Source organism: Corvus moneduloides, chromosome 16 (assembly GCF_009650955.1).
Source record: "Corvus moneduloides isolate bCorMon1 chromosome 16, bCorMon1.pri, whole genome shotgun sequence".
NCBI classification, from domain to species: Eukaryota; Metazoa; Chordata; class Aves; order Passeriformes; family Corvidae; genus Corvus; species Corvus moneduloides.
The window spans coordinates 13667708-13681250 of record NC_045491.1 but is presented as its reverse complement, the minus strand read 5'-3'; the positions used below and the strand labels follow the sequence as shown (position 1 = coordinate 13681250).

At 38.6% G+C, this 13543-nt stretch overlaps 1 protein-coding gene across 23 annotated transcripts in view; it reads left to right on the top strand.

Moving 5' to 3' along the window:
* The window catches only part of RBFOX1 (RNA binding fox-1 homolog 1), a 1117054-nt gene that overhangs the window by 815922 nt on the left and 287589 nt on the right, over positions 1-13543 (top strand). The window lies entirely within an intron of this gene.

Here is a 13543-nt window from a genome sequence, read left to right as displayed (position 1 = left end):
CATTTCAGTACCTAACGTGAAAATAAATCATCAAGGTATGTGCAACTGCTTTTTAGACATGTTACTTTTTATATGTCTTAAAAACCCACGAGGAATACACCTCTTGATTTAGCACTGCACTTAACATTTCAAGATGTAAGTAGGACTCATTTTTATTACTGTAACCATTGAGGATCTCTATGAGGAAGAAAAAAGACAAGGTATCGGGAACATTAATCTACAAATACTATGTACAAAAACCGTTCCTGAGAGCAAAAAATAGCATGAAATTTTATTCTCACCCGATGTAACTATTTCTAATCTTGCTGGATGATGAAATCCTTTGTGAGAGCTCACCCTGGCCAGCCAAGCTCTGTGGTGGCACAGGAGCCTCCCTGTGTTCAGCTGGCTGTCAGTACTTTCCTGTTGTGTTGTCCTGTAGCTTTCCTTTCCTTGCCTTCCTTGCACTTTATGTTGTTCATCTCAGAGCTGATATGTTCTGGTGCAGCTCCCCTATACCTCCTCTTTGAGTCCTTCATGGGTTCAATCTTTCTTTATAAAACTAGTCAAAGTGCTCGGGATAGAAGTTTTTTTGATTCCTCTTTCAGTAGTTTACTTCATCTCTTGGGAGTTGTAGATGCTATTCTGTCAAATCACAGCTTTTATTTCACCTGACTTGACAAGGGTAGGGCTTCCCCATTCTTTTTTGACTTTGGATATGAATTTCAGGGGATTTTTTTTTTTCAAATTTTCTTTTAAACCCATGTCACAGTATGTATTTGGCAAGACAAACCTGCTGTTGGTGGCTAAGGAGGGCTAATGCAGTTCCACATTTCTGTCTTCATTGAGAAAAGCATTAAACAACCATTCTGGGGTAAAAGCAAGATTTTTTGGGATAACCAGAGCCACTTTCCCTTCCCCAAGTCTAATTTGGAATTCTACTGTGAAAAACGTGTATACAACTGGTTTTGTCTCCGTGTTTTGGCAGCAGGATTTAGTAGATCAGATACAGTTCTGTGCTTTGTCTGCTTTCCCTTTTGGATCTGGTTTGGAGTTTGGCACAGTGAGCTCAGATCTGGCTTTTCAAAGTCACTGTAGAGGTATTTCAGCAGCAAGATTCTGCCCAACAAGGTCCAGTGAGCAAGTGTGGTGTTCCTTCTTCAGAAAGACAGCTTGAAAAACTCTATTGTACATGGATGTAAAACAACTGCTAAAAAACCCCCAGCACACCCCCTCAAAAAAAAAAAAAAGAAAAAAAACCAAAAAACCCCACAAACAACCCAAACAAACCAACAACAGAACAAACCCTCAGCAAAATGCCATGCTCCAAGAACAGATGTAAATGGCTTTCTGTCAACGTAGATTAATGTTTTTAGAACAATTTTAGAAAAGGCTGGTTCAGGACTACAGCTAAGTGTTTTCATTATTGACATGAATGGTAGAATAGTAAACATATTTTAAAAATTCCCTGAGAATGTCAATCTGAAAGAACCTGGAAGCATACCTTTAGAATTAAAAATTCCCTTGATGAGTGGGAGACTGAACAGAATGCAATTTAGAGCAAATTGAAAGGTCTGCACTTAAAATATTTACCTGTGAACATGTAAATGCATCATGACTGCATAGGTAGCGTTGTGTACAGTGATTTTGGTTTCTAGTAAATCAAAGGTTGGACATATTAAAGATATCCTGCCATTGCAAAAAAGGCATGCCCATGCCATAGTTTTTATACAAAAACCAGATTAAACATCAGTAAGGCCTCTGCAATGGTACCCTTGAACAAAATGGCACTTGTAAGGCTTCAGCTGCAAGGCGAAATTCTGGGAATGCTTCAAGAACAAAGTGGCTGAATCAGTGGAGGTACTGGGGAGAGCAATATAAAGCATGAGAACTCTGGAAAAGGTGACCTACAGGGAAAAGCTGGGGAAGAGAAGCCTGAGCAAGGACTTGATAATAGTCCTCATGTACATAAAAAGAAGCTGCAAGAAAGTAATCAAGTTTTTCTCTGTATTCCCTGTGCAGTGGGCTCACTTTGCAGCAGGAAAAGCTTTCTAATGGAAAAGCATTTGAGAACTGGAAGAACTTCTGTAGAAAGACAGTGAAATCTCTAGGGCTAAAAGTGTACAGAAAGAGTTTAGACGGAAGCTGTAGGTGCGGCCCATCTTGGGAGCTGGAGGAAGGTGTGGAGGAGTGAGGGGGCAGCCAAACTATCAGTCCAAATCAGTTGTATTTCTCTATTATTTCCTTACCTCACACACACTGGGGACAGTGATGATTTTTACCTGTTTTTGAGAAAGTGTTTTCCTCTGCTTGATTACCTTGCTTTATTTTGTCTATTGCTAACATGTTTTGGAATCAATAAAAATCACTTGAAACAATCAGTTTTCAAATATAGCAACATTTATTTGCTTTGTTATGTGTGTTTCTTTTGCTTTTGAAACTAAAACGTGAAAAAGCTTATTTAGGGACTGGCTATTTAATACAGTATATTAATTGATTAATAACTACTGAAGCAAGGAAATATATGAGTTTTTGGCACCAGAATCAGAATCCCAACTTGGAAGCAGCGTGTCATAGGCATTCACTGCTTCGTCCCTAGGGCACACTTGCAGATGCTCTTTATTCATTTAGCACTTCCTGTTGGCTCACTCCCAAATTCCAGAGGACTTTGCTCTCTTTCCCTCCAAGTTGGAAATAAAATTTTATGATCATAGTTGAGGAGAGGCTATGGCACAGTGCAACTTAGTGCACATATGTCCAAATGCAGGGTACTGCTGTGGGCTTTTAGACCTGTGGGGGCCTAACAGAGCGTGCCAGATGCATCCCAGTTATGTGCCATTGAAGACATCATTTGGAAGGAAAAGAGGCGTGGATGTAAGAAGAGAGGAAGAAGTGATCTGTGCAATTTAGATTGTGTAATGCTAGCACAGTAATTCAAATGTCCTAGAAGCAATGTTCTTTCCGTAGTGCCCATGTCTGTGTAGCACTCGTCTTTCCCATGTATTGAACAGAGTACATCTCACTGTTTAAACCCTTTTTTATACCTGTAGGAAGGCAAGTTGTTTAGGCATGTTGTGCATGAACCTGAATGGCTGCATGTTTGCTACTCAAGCTTTGCTTTCACTCAGCCTAGGTGGATCTCCAGCTCTGCTCTGGGTTTGATTCCAGCCTGTTGCTTCCTGATGGGATCAATATGAACCAAGTCTGAGTCCATTGCAGCTGCACAATGCCACCAGCTCTGCTTCATTTCTGTCTGGGATGTGGAGGGTCTGTGTCCACTGCTGTCCCATGGACTTGGAGCAGTGTGGGCAACACTTTGTGTCCCTGACTGAGACACAAACATAACCCAGCAGACTGAAGCTTGGAGATAGAAAGAGGCCAGAAGGGGAAATATCAAAGTGACTGAGGCATAACGAACTGATTGCTTGACAAACTGCCTGCAGGCAAATCATCTGTATTAACAATTATAATTGAAAACCATATATGTGGCAGAAAAGAATATAGTCCATCAATGGGAGCTTTCACCATTTCACTAGAGCCATGAATTGGGTCTGGAAGGGATAATGCAGGTTTTGGATATTTAAGCAACTGCCTTAGCTAGAGTTGTTTTATTCAGATCTCTTGACTTCTGTTGGGCAGTGTGTCCAGCCCTCACACCATGGAAGGTCAGGAATGTTTATGAACTGCAAAGGCAGAGAAACTCCATGTAAATGACCAGCAGGCTGGGAAATGTACTGACCACGGAAAGATGTAGAGACTCCATATGACTTTAAAAAAGCAATTAGACCGGCTTGCCCAGAGCTGGTAAGTGGTGATTGTTCCCAAGTGATACACGTTTCCTGAGGGAGATAACGAGTTAACAGAGGTTTCTTCAGTTGAAGCAGCAAAAATGTAACAGCCAACACCCAGGCACCAGCTCTAGAAAAACTGAAGTTGCAATATTTTGGTACTGAAAGAAAAGAAGCATTGGTACAACTTTCTGGAGAGCTACTTCTGCATTTCTGAGAATTTGAGTTGGGGTTTTTTTCCCGAAGCATATGCTCTATTTTGAACAGCACTTGATTCAGAGATAGCTTTTTTTTTTTTTTTTTGGTTTTGTTTTGGTTTGGTTTGTTATATGTGAAATCAAGGGATTTTTTTTTTTGTCTTACAAGCTCTGGAGAATACAGTTGTGGATGTTTAGTGCCACTATATATGTCACTGAGAAAAGTTTGGTAATGCTGATGGTATGTGGGAATAGGTAATCTCTACTGAATTACTTTTATTTTCAGGTTGTTTTTGTTTGGTTTGAGTTGGGATAGAAGATAGGGAAACAAAGCCCAACCCTGTAGAATTGAAAAGTGTAGAAATGCAGTAGCTGCATGAGAATACTTATGTGCCAGCTGCTGAACATAAAACATCGTCACTGAAGTATAAAATCTGACAGGGAAGTGTAGCTGCTGACAAAGAACATTTTATCTGTGTGACAGAGAAAAAATAACACATATGGAAGAGAAAAAAAATATCAATTAGCTACCTATGGTATGTAAGCTTTCAGTTTTGATGAATACTGGCTAAAATGATCATAAATCTGTTTTTTAAAGATTCTTTCTTGGCCTCACATGTGCTTTCTATTAGGTATGCAGTTCTTAAACTTCCATGTAATTTTTGCAGCTTCTAATTAATATCAACCTAGGCAATTACCCAAGAAAGTCTAAGTACTTGTTTTTAATTCAGTATTTTATACAGAAATATCAAATAAGAACTGCACAGGAAACTCAAGAGGAATAGCTAACACTGTCCAATACACTCCTGATAGATTAGCTGCTTCTAGGGAGAAATAGGAAAAAGTGCCTTGTTTTAGGACCTATTTTCAAAACTCGTTCCTAAAATTATATTGAGGCAATGAGCTACCAGAGAAGAAATGCAGGTAAGGTGAACAATTCTCCAGAATATTTCTTTTAGTCTTGTTTCAGTTATAGAATGGCTGTTCAATTGTAGTCCAAGGTTAATTTCTGTGTGCCTTTGCAAAGCTCCTTCCTGATGAAGATAAGGAGTAATAACATAGAAAATATTTCATGATAGAACCTTGTCATAGCTTTTCCAAACTGTCTGGGAGCAAGGAGTTATTAGAGTAGAATAAACATAAAATTTCAGTGCAGATTTTCTGGCAGTAAGAGCAAAGAAACATGGTGTTTATAAATTACTTAGGAGCTCACAGAGGAGAGGAACTTAGCAAGAGACAGGAAGGGAGGAAGAAATGCCTAGAGACAGGTTTGTTGGGAACAGGAGACCACAGACCTGTCCAGCAGTGAAGCATCTGTAGCACTGAGCAGGATCCAAGTGAAAAGAGAAGGGGGATCCTGAGGGGGTTGAATTGGAGGAGGAGAAGGAGAATTGAAGCCAGGAATAGGTTTAAGAGACCTTATGGGTATGAGAGAAGTCAGCTAAAGCTTGATGAAAGGGGAGTGAAAAATTAAGAGAAACTGAGTGAGAAGACAAGGACAGCAGGGAGTTTGTGATGCTCAGAGAGTGCTGCAGGGAGAAGGAAAGATGGAGAGGCCAAACATGTAAAGGAGGAGAAAATGGAGAGCAAGAAAGAATAAATAGATGAAAACTTAATCTGTTAGATCAGTGAGGCTCCACTAATTCAGTCATACCAGAAAACATCGGGTTTGTTTCATGTTTGTAGTATTTCTGAGGACATTTACATACAAAAGGAGCTATATACAGAAATGTCTGTATTAAGTGGGTTTGGAGCGTCCTGTAGTGCTGAGCCTTGTAAATACACAGGAAAGTGCAGTCTGTGTACTGGTATACTTCTAGCCTGAGAGAAATAACATAATAGATATTGGTAAAGTGGAAGAGGAAAGTAGAAACAAACAAACAAAAAAATTGGCCCCCGCAATTCTTCAGCATCTGGATGAGAGGTCTGCTGAGTAGAGCTTTGCTTCTTCCATCGGGGGCAGAAGCCACGGACAGGGAATAGGCCATGAGGTCTGTGCTTCCCTAGAGTCCCTCTCATCTCCCACCCTGGCTAGAATCACTTGAAGGATAAATGCTTTCAGTGTACAGATAGATTTCTTTGTTTGTTGTTTTAGGGTTTAAGCTTACTGTAGGAAACTTTTTTTCCAATTTTTTTTCTCTCTTTATTTCTTGATCTCACTGCAAAGAATTAGTTTTAGGGCATCCCAAATACATAGGGAGAGAAGTACAGAATGAAAGGGCTTAGATCATAGATTGGAATGTACATTTAGTTGTTTGTGAGGGTTTTGTGGTTTTTTTTGGTTTTGTTAGGATTTGTTTGGGGTTTCTTTAATCCTTCAAATAGAGCTATTAGCCAGTGACAAACATGTCTTTTTATCAGTCAGAAGATACCTGGGGTGAGAAATAAGCACTTTTGTCTGTAGCATTTACCACCTCAGTGGTGACATGGAAGCCTCTCTAGGTGTGATTTCCAAGACTGGGAGCTGTCATTCCATGAATGCGAGATGGTAACTTCTCAAGGTTTTTCAATTATAGGTTGTAGTGCTTTACATCTCCTACAATACACCACTGCTCTATCTTAATGCTTTGCATTTCAGAATTTCCAGAAAGAACTGAAGTAGCTTATGGCAGACTTCATTTGTTGCTTTAGTCTGTGTCTCCCAGCAGTCTCCCCAGTGCAGTGAAATTCAGCGTGCTCTATCTGAAGTCACCGAGAGCTGATCAAGAATTTTTTTTTTGTTGTTGGTTGGTTGGTAGGTTGGTTTTGGTGTTTATTTTGTTTGTTTCTGTTTAGGTTTTTTGTTTTGTTTAAAGTTTTTTTAGGGGGAAAAAAAAAAAAAAGTAGTCAGAAAAGCTCAGTATTAATCTTTTACCAACACTTGCAGTTAGTAAACAGAAACAGGCTAAAGGCATCCAGAGGAATTTCATATGGACAGTGCCTGTTTTTGCTGTGCCAGTGGTAGTTTTGTCTTTAGACAAAGCCCCAGTGTTTAGTGAGCTATCAAGCAATGAGTGATTTCTATACACTTAATGGGATGAGATCAGTAAATTATCTGGAAATGGTTTTAGGAGCAAAACCATTTCAGCTGGGCTAAAGGTCCTTCTCTCATTCTTTGTGCTCTGGGAAGTTATAGTGTTTCCAGATCCATTATCTGTGCGTTATATGGAGATTTATTTACTTTCAGCAGCAAAGTTGATCTTGTTTACTTCAGTAAGTGCTTGCTTTAGATGTTTTCTGAAAGGGATAAGGAGGAAAAAAGCTGTTTTTTGAAATAAATATTATATTCTGGTCACTTCTAGCCTTCATTACCCACTTTTTATAAACCGGAGTTTGCCGGCTTTTTGTCAGCCTCATTGCAAAGCTTTGTTAATACATTGCCATGAAAATGAAAGTTTCATACACGTTGACATAATTAATGAAGAGGCAGGCAGCATGCTCTACCAATTAACACCACAGGGAAAAGTAAAATTGGCTTCCTTTTTGCGTGTTGTGCCAAAGCGAAGAACTGTAACACACAGCAAATAAATAGAGATCCTTTTAATGAGCTGCAAGATCGAGCTGAATAACTCTGAAAGGATGTTGTGTAAACATTGCCAACTATTTAGAGTGTTAAGAGTAATTGATGAGCTTAGTTGAAAGTTTTGAGGGTTTTTTTTGGGGGGAGGTGGGGCTGGAGAATCTGTCAAAGAATGGAAATACTGCTTGTTAATAAATAAATCGTATTTTCAATGCAGCTATGAAGGATGTTAAAGAATGTAACAAGCATTTTAGAACGAATGTGGGGAAAAAAAAGAAGCAGTTTACAGCTTGCTACTTGACCAAGTTTGTCAGAACTCATCTTTTCAGCTGAGTATTTCTGTATTTCATAATTACTCTTAATGAAGACTTGACTAATTTTTCTCTGATGCTGATTCCAAGTAGCACAACCATCTGGAAAGATGAGATATCACTCAACCTTGATTTTTTCCAGTTATCCCAGAAGTTCTAATAGTAACAATAGCAGGTTAATTTTTTCTGTGCTTTATGTGAAGCATTCTGTCTACCTTGAGATGTATGTGTAGAAAATTCAGAGCAGTTCAGGTTCAGTTTTTTTTCAAAAGATTCTTTCATCAAGCAGAATTATCCTAAAAGCCTTCTAAATAAGACTGAGTTTTCGAAGAACACAAAACTCCAAACCTGTAAAGGCAATTTATAGGTGGAAAGAATTAATGTGCATTGGAAGTTAGAAGGGCAGCATCATTTAGATCAAAGTCTATATGTAATAACAGGAGTGCAATTTTGACTGTTCAGTGGCACCAGCTAGCTCAGAATATCTTTATATAAGAAAAAAATAAGTCATCTTCACTTTTTGTTCATTCTAAATGATTTGAATTTTGACAATAATCAATTCTTAGTATTTTATTTCAGCCCAAGTGTTGTATGAGGCTAGATCCAGCTTATCATTTTCATATTGTATGCAAGCAAATCACCAAGCTTTCTCTATGAGCCTCTGCACCTCAGCCTCGGCTCCTAGATAAATCTTAAAATATGTCAGAATTGTAATTAAGGAAGCAAAACATGGCAAAGTTAAAAGTAATAATTAGAAATCAATAAAGATTATGCTAAACTTGCTGAACAATTGACCTTTGTAATGGTCATGTCTGCTCTGAGTTATCACCTCAGCAGAGAATTATGTGTCCCTTCACTTGGAATGTTAAAGGTGAAACCAGAAGTATCCAATAACTGTACAACCAAGAATATTAATATGCAAAACCAGCTAGGGACAGTTTATTGTGTCTGTAGCTCTTCTACTATATGTTGAGACATATATTGCTGAGTAGTTATTTAATCAATATTTTCTCTTTTTTTTATCTTTTTACTGCCTCCCCTCTGCATCTCTTTTGTTTTTCTCTTTAGCCTCTCACACAGCTGCTTCTAGTCTTTCTTGTGTATTCTCCTTACACATCTTTATATTGCCTAACCTTTTCCTAACCTAGATTTTGCCCTTCAAAATGTTTAATGGACTTTATTCTGTCTTTACTGATGGGCCAAGTCTCTGTTGTGGTGGTGTTCGGGACTGCCTGGCTGTTCCCAGTTAATCTGATGGCTGTCATCCTTCCCTCTCAGCCAGCTGGCTCTGCCTCTGCTCTGCTCTGGCTCTTGCCACCAGGAGCATAACAGTGTCTGTTCTCTCCCACCTTCCTCCCTTCTGACATCATGTGCTTTTTTCTGCCACCCTTGCTGTGGCCCGAGTGCCTTCTGCAGCAGCCCAGTAGAACAACTTCCAGAAGAGCTGTAATCCAGAAGGACAACGACTGAGTTCCAGCAGCGAAGATGCAGTAGGAGAGAGAGAGAAAGGACAAAATCCTCTGTAAGGATTTATAAGACGAAACTACATTTTGGCATTTGTGAGGATTCTGTGTATAATTGTATCTTCTCTAATTGACTTCTGCTTCAGAAAAACATTTGCTCTCTTCAGTGCTTCATTTTTCCAAGATTATAAAGAGATGAACTATTACTTAAGGGTTGTGGTTTAACCCCAGCCAGTAACTAAGTACCACAGAGCTGCTCACTGAGCACCCCCACTGCTGCCTGCCCTGGGAGGGAGGAGAATTGGTAAAAAACCCCAAAGCCCGTGCGTTGAGATAAAGACACTTCAATAGGTAAAGCAAAACAAGGAATTCATTCCCACTGCCCATGGGCAGGCAGGTGTTCAGCCGCCCCAGGACAGCAGGGCTCCTCATGTGGAACAGTGACTTGGGAAGACAAACGGCATCACTCCAAACATCCCCCTCTTCCTCCTTCTCCAGCTTTATGTGCTGAGCATGGCATGAGATATTCTGGAATATCCCTTGGGTCAGCTGAGGTCATCTGACCTGGCTGTGTCCACTCCCTTGTGCATTCCCAGCCCATGGCTGGTGGGGTGAGGAGCAGAAGCAGCTTTGGATCTGTGTCAGCTCTGCTCAGCAGTGGCAAAAACTTCCCTGTCTTATTAGAGATTCCTTGTGTTTGCAGCACAAATCCAACCCACAGCCCCATACTACCTACCATGGAGAAGATTAACTCTCTCCTAGCCAAAACCAGCAAATTAAATTAAATTGTCTTCAGGTTGTGCAAAGTTCCTTTATTGGATCTGACCAAGGATAAAATATAATTAATAGTTCATTAACAGTTATCAAGAAAACATAAAGTACAATGAATGCATTAAAGACTGATGGTCATAATTTCTGTGATAGAAAACTGGAATGATGTGGAGATCTTTAGCGTTGAAATTCTTCTTGCATTCATGTTTTGTACAGCAAGCATATTTCTGGCCACCCATATGTCCAATAGGTACAAAGAGAGAAGGTGAGAAGTGCAAAATATCTTCTGTTGGGTGACAGATTAGGGTCCTTTGAGCTCGAATGATGACAGATGAGTGAAAAGAGAGGCCTATACAATCAGCAGTGCTTCAAAGAAAATGGAATGTTTTGCAGTATAAGAATTAGTACTCAGTGGTATTGTCAGCCAGTATGCTTAATATTAGCATAACTAAGTCCTTTTTTTCACATGGAGCAGAATTGTGGCACTTAGAATTTATTTGGGATCAAGCAGGATGGATCCAGAGCCTGTGTAAAAAGTTCTGGCTCAGGAAGCTCAGGAGTCACTGGCTGCAAGGTTATGATTTGAGGACAAGGGCCATGCTCACAGGGCATTTCTTATGTTCCTCCCTAAATGTTTACCCCTGTGATTTTGGACTAGATCAGCCTTTTCTCTTGGGCAGTGTGGCAATTCTTACATATTAAAAATATGTCTGTACTAGATGTGGTTGTTACACTGCAATCAGTAAGGGCTAATTAAACAAATTTAATGTTCAAAATCCAATGAAAGTACAGCTTTATGTGTTTTATGTTTGTGTGCCTTGAGTTACATTTCTGCAACTAAATATGAAGTGCTTTAGGTGGACAGGTTAGAGCTTATTAATTACCTTGCTCTGTACATATAAGCAATATATGTGCCAGCTCCAATCTCTAATAAATCCATCAGCTCTGGGGCTTTTCCTGTTCATTCCCACTGAACTGTGAGTGCATGTGACAGGCCGTGGCTCTGTCAGAACGAATTGTCCCCCTTGAAAAGCTGGCAGCACAGGGAAGTGACAACTTAATGGAAGCTAAAGCACTCTAATGGCAGTGCCTGGTGAAAGCCAGGGAAAGTCATCCACAGCATTTGCCCTGGCTCTTGAAAATGTCTCTTTGCATTTCTGGTTATGTGCAAGATATTGGAGCTTTGCTGGAGTCACATTTGCAGGTATTATTCAATGAAATGTGATTCAGTCAAACACTTGTTTGTTGATAGACTTCATTCCACTGGGGTCAGCCCCTGTGACGCTGTGACCTTTTTCCATGTGCTCTGAAGTACTGCAGCGTCACTCACTTTCAAACCCCTGATTCTGGGAGTCACTTAAACCCATTTCCAGTATGTAAAATGAATGGAAGTACAAACATTTTATCCCACAGTTCACATAAGTACATAGATATTTTTATTTAGTTATGAATGGAATATGTGTTTAATAAAATGGATGAAAACATAATGCACTTATTTAAGTATATTTGTTTACAGGTGAATAATATAGAGGTTATTTCTCCTGCCTTTTATTAGTATTATGAACAAAAAGTTGTGTTGAGCCAATGGATAAAATTATTGTCATGAGATTATTTTGTGTTGTTTTAATATGTTTTTAGATTACATTGGTGTATTTGAACATATTTATTTATAAATAAATAAACCCCCAGTAATTTGCATATATTTGTGAACTGTCTTATAAGTGCCCAGTGATTACATTTAAATATTTTCATTTTAATTACATTTTAATATTTTAATAACTTTTTATGTATGAAACAGTGGATATTCCATCTAGATTATTGCCTTTTTATGAGGTTTGCATGCAAATAATTATCTTGTTCCTGGTTTTCTTTGTGTGATGGTGCTTTTGGACAAAACCAGACTAGCAATGGCTTTCAGTAGAATAGTATTTCTTCACATTTTAATAAAAAACATGTATGCTTTTCAGGTTGTAATTAGCCAGATAGATTTTAAAAAAAGTAAAGAATATTCCTATTAATATAATTTCTAAGATTTAGTGAATTTAATCAGTACTATAGCATTTATCCAAGTTCACAGAAAGAGAACAGGCAAGGGCAGACCCAAGAGGACTTCAGAACTGAAAAAAAGAAAACCAAATGACCATTCTAACTTAAAAAACCCCAACCAACCCAAATGAACCAAGCAAAAGCATTTCTGCATTGTTCTTTCCATGATTATTTGCTTTCCAGTTGGGACTTTGACATTGTTTAGTATCTAACAGTTATTTTTGTTAAGGAAAGGTGAACGATCTAAACAGACACTATTGTTTATGTTGTTCTTAACATGAATCTACTTCCTCCTTCCCCTCTCTTCAGCTGTCCTAGGAGACACAGGAAACTCCAAACTGCTTAATGAACCTTTGAAGGTTCTCTGTGATTTCTGCCTTCCCCCTGCCAATACAACCCTGTAACAAAACATTTCCAGCAGAACCACTCTGCTCACCTTGATTTGGGACAGTGACAGCTGCCTGTGTTTTTCCCTTGCTTTGTGTCTGCTTCCATTCAGGAGGTTTGGTAATTTTAAGGCTTATCCTAAAGCTCTGGGCTATAGAAATATCAACTAGATAGTTTATAACAACGGATATTAACAAATTTTTGCTATAAAATGGTTTTCAGAATGGCTCATTCTCACATATTTTCTCATGGAGTAAGTCCCACTTCAAGTACAGAAGCTGCCCTTGTCTATATATTCAGGGACTGTGGGGTTTATATTATATAGTAGTTCCCATTTCAGTTCCTTAACAGAAATATTCTCTATTAGAAATTGTTTCCTTAACACACAGAATCAATAAGTGCTCACATAATCTTTGCTTCACTTAAATTGGGATTTTGCTCAGGTAAGAATTTAATTTCCCAGTGTGAGAGATGTCTGCCCTCTTTTACTGGGTGCACCAAGATCCTTTAGGAGCCAGAGCAGAGGTTCCCATTTGTTTTGTCGCTTTGATTTTGCAGTTGCTTGAAATAGTCAGTTAGCTCCTTTTAAGCTCCTGTTTTGAATGACTTTGTGTTATTAGGGGAAATACAGACTGATTATCGCTTTCTTGTCCCCTAAACTTAAGCAGACTTAATTGTAGATTTACAGAATTATATATTGATACTATAGCTATATATTTATATTTTTTTTTTGTATATGTGTATATATGGTTTTTTCCTTCTTAGGCTAATGAAAAATTCACTGTACTGATGAGCGTTATGTTGTCAGCTGAAGATTAATTCTTGCTTTTTAACAATATTTTATTTTAATTTCTTTTAACTGGCTAAAGGCAGCAAACCAGGATCTTCACTATTTCACTTTCCTGCAAGCCACTGATTGATGCAAGGGATTTTTTCCTTCACGCAGGTACACATATGTTTGTGTATATATGTATATACATACATGTATATGCAAATTATTCTCTGAATTCATGTCCAAATTGCTAATTTCATATTTTTAAATTGACACAATTGATATTCTATGAAACAGTGCCAAGTTTACATGCACACAAAAATTGAAATA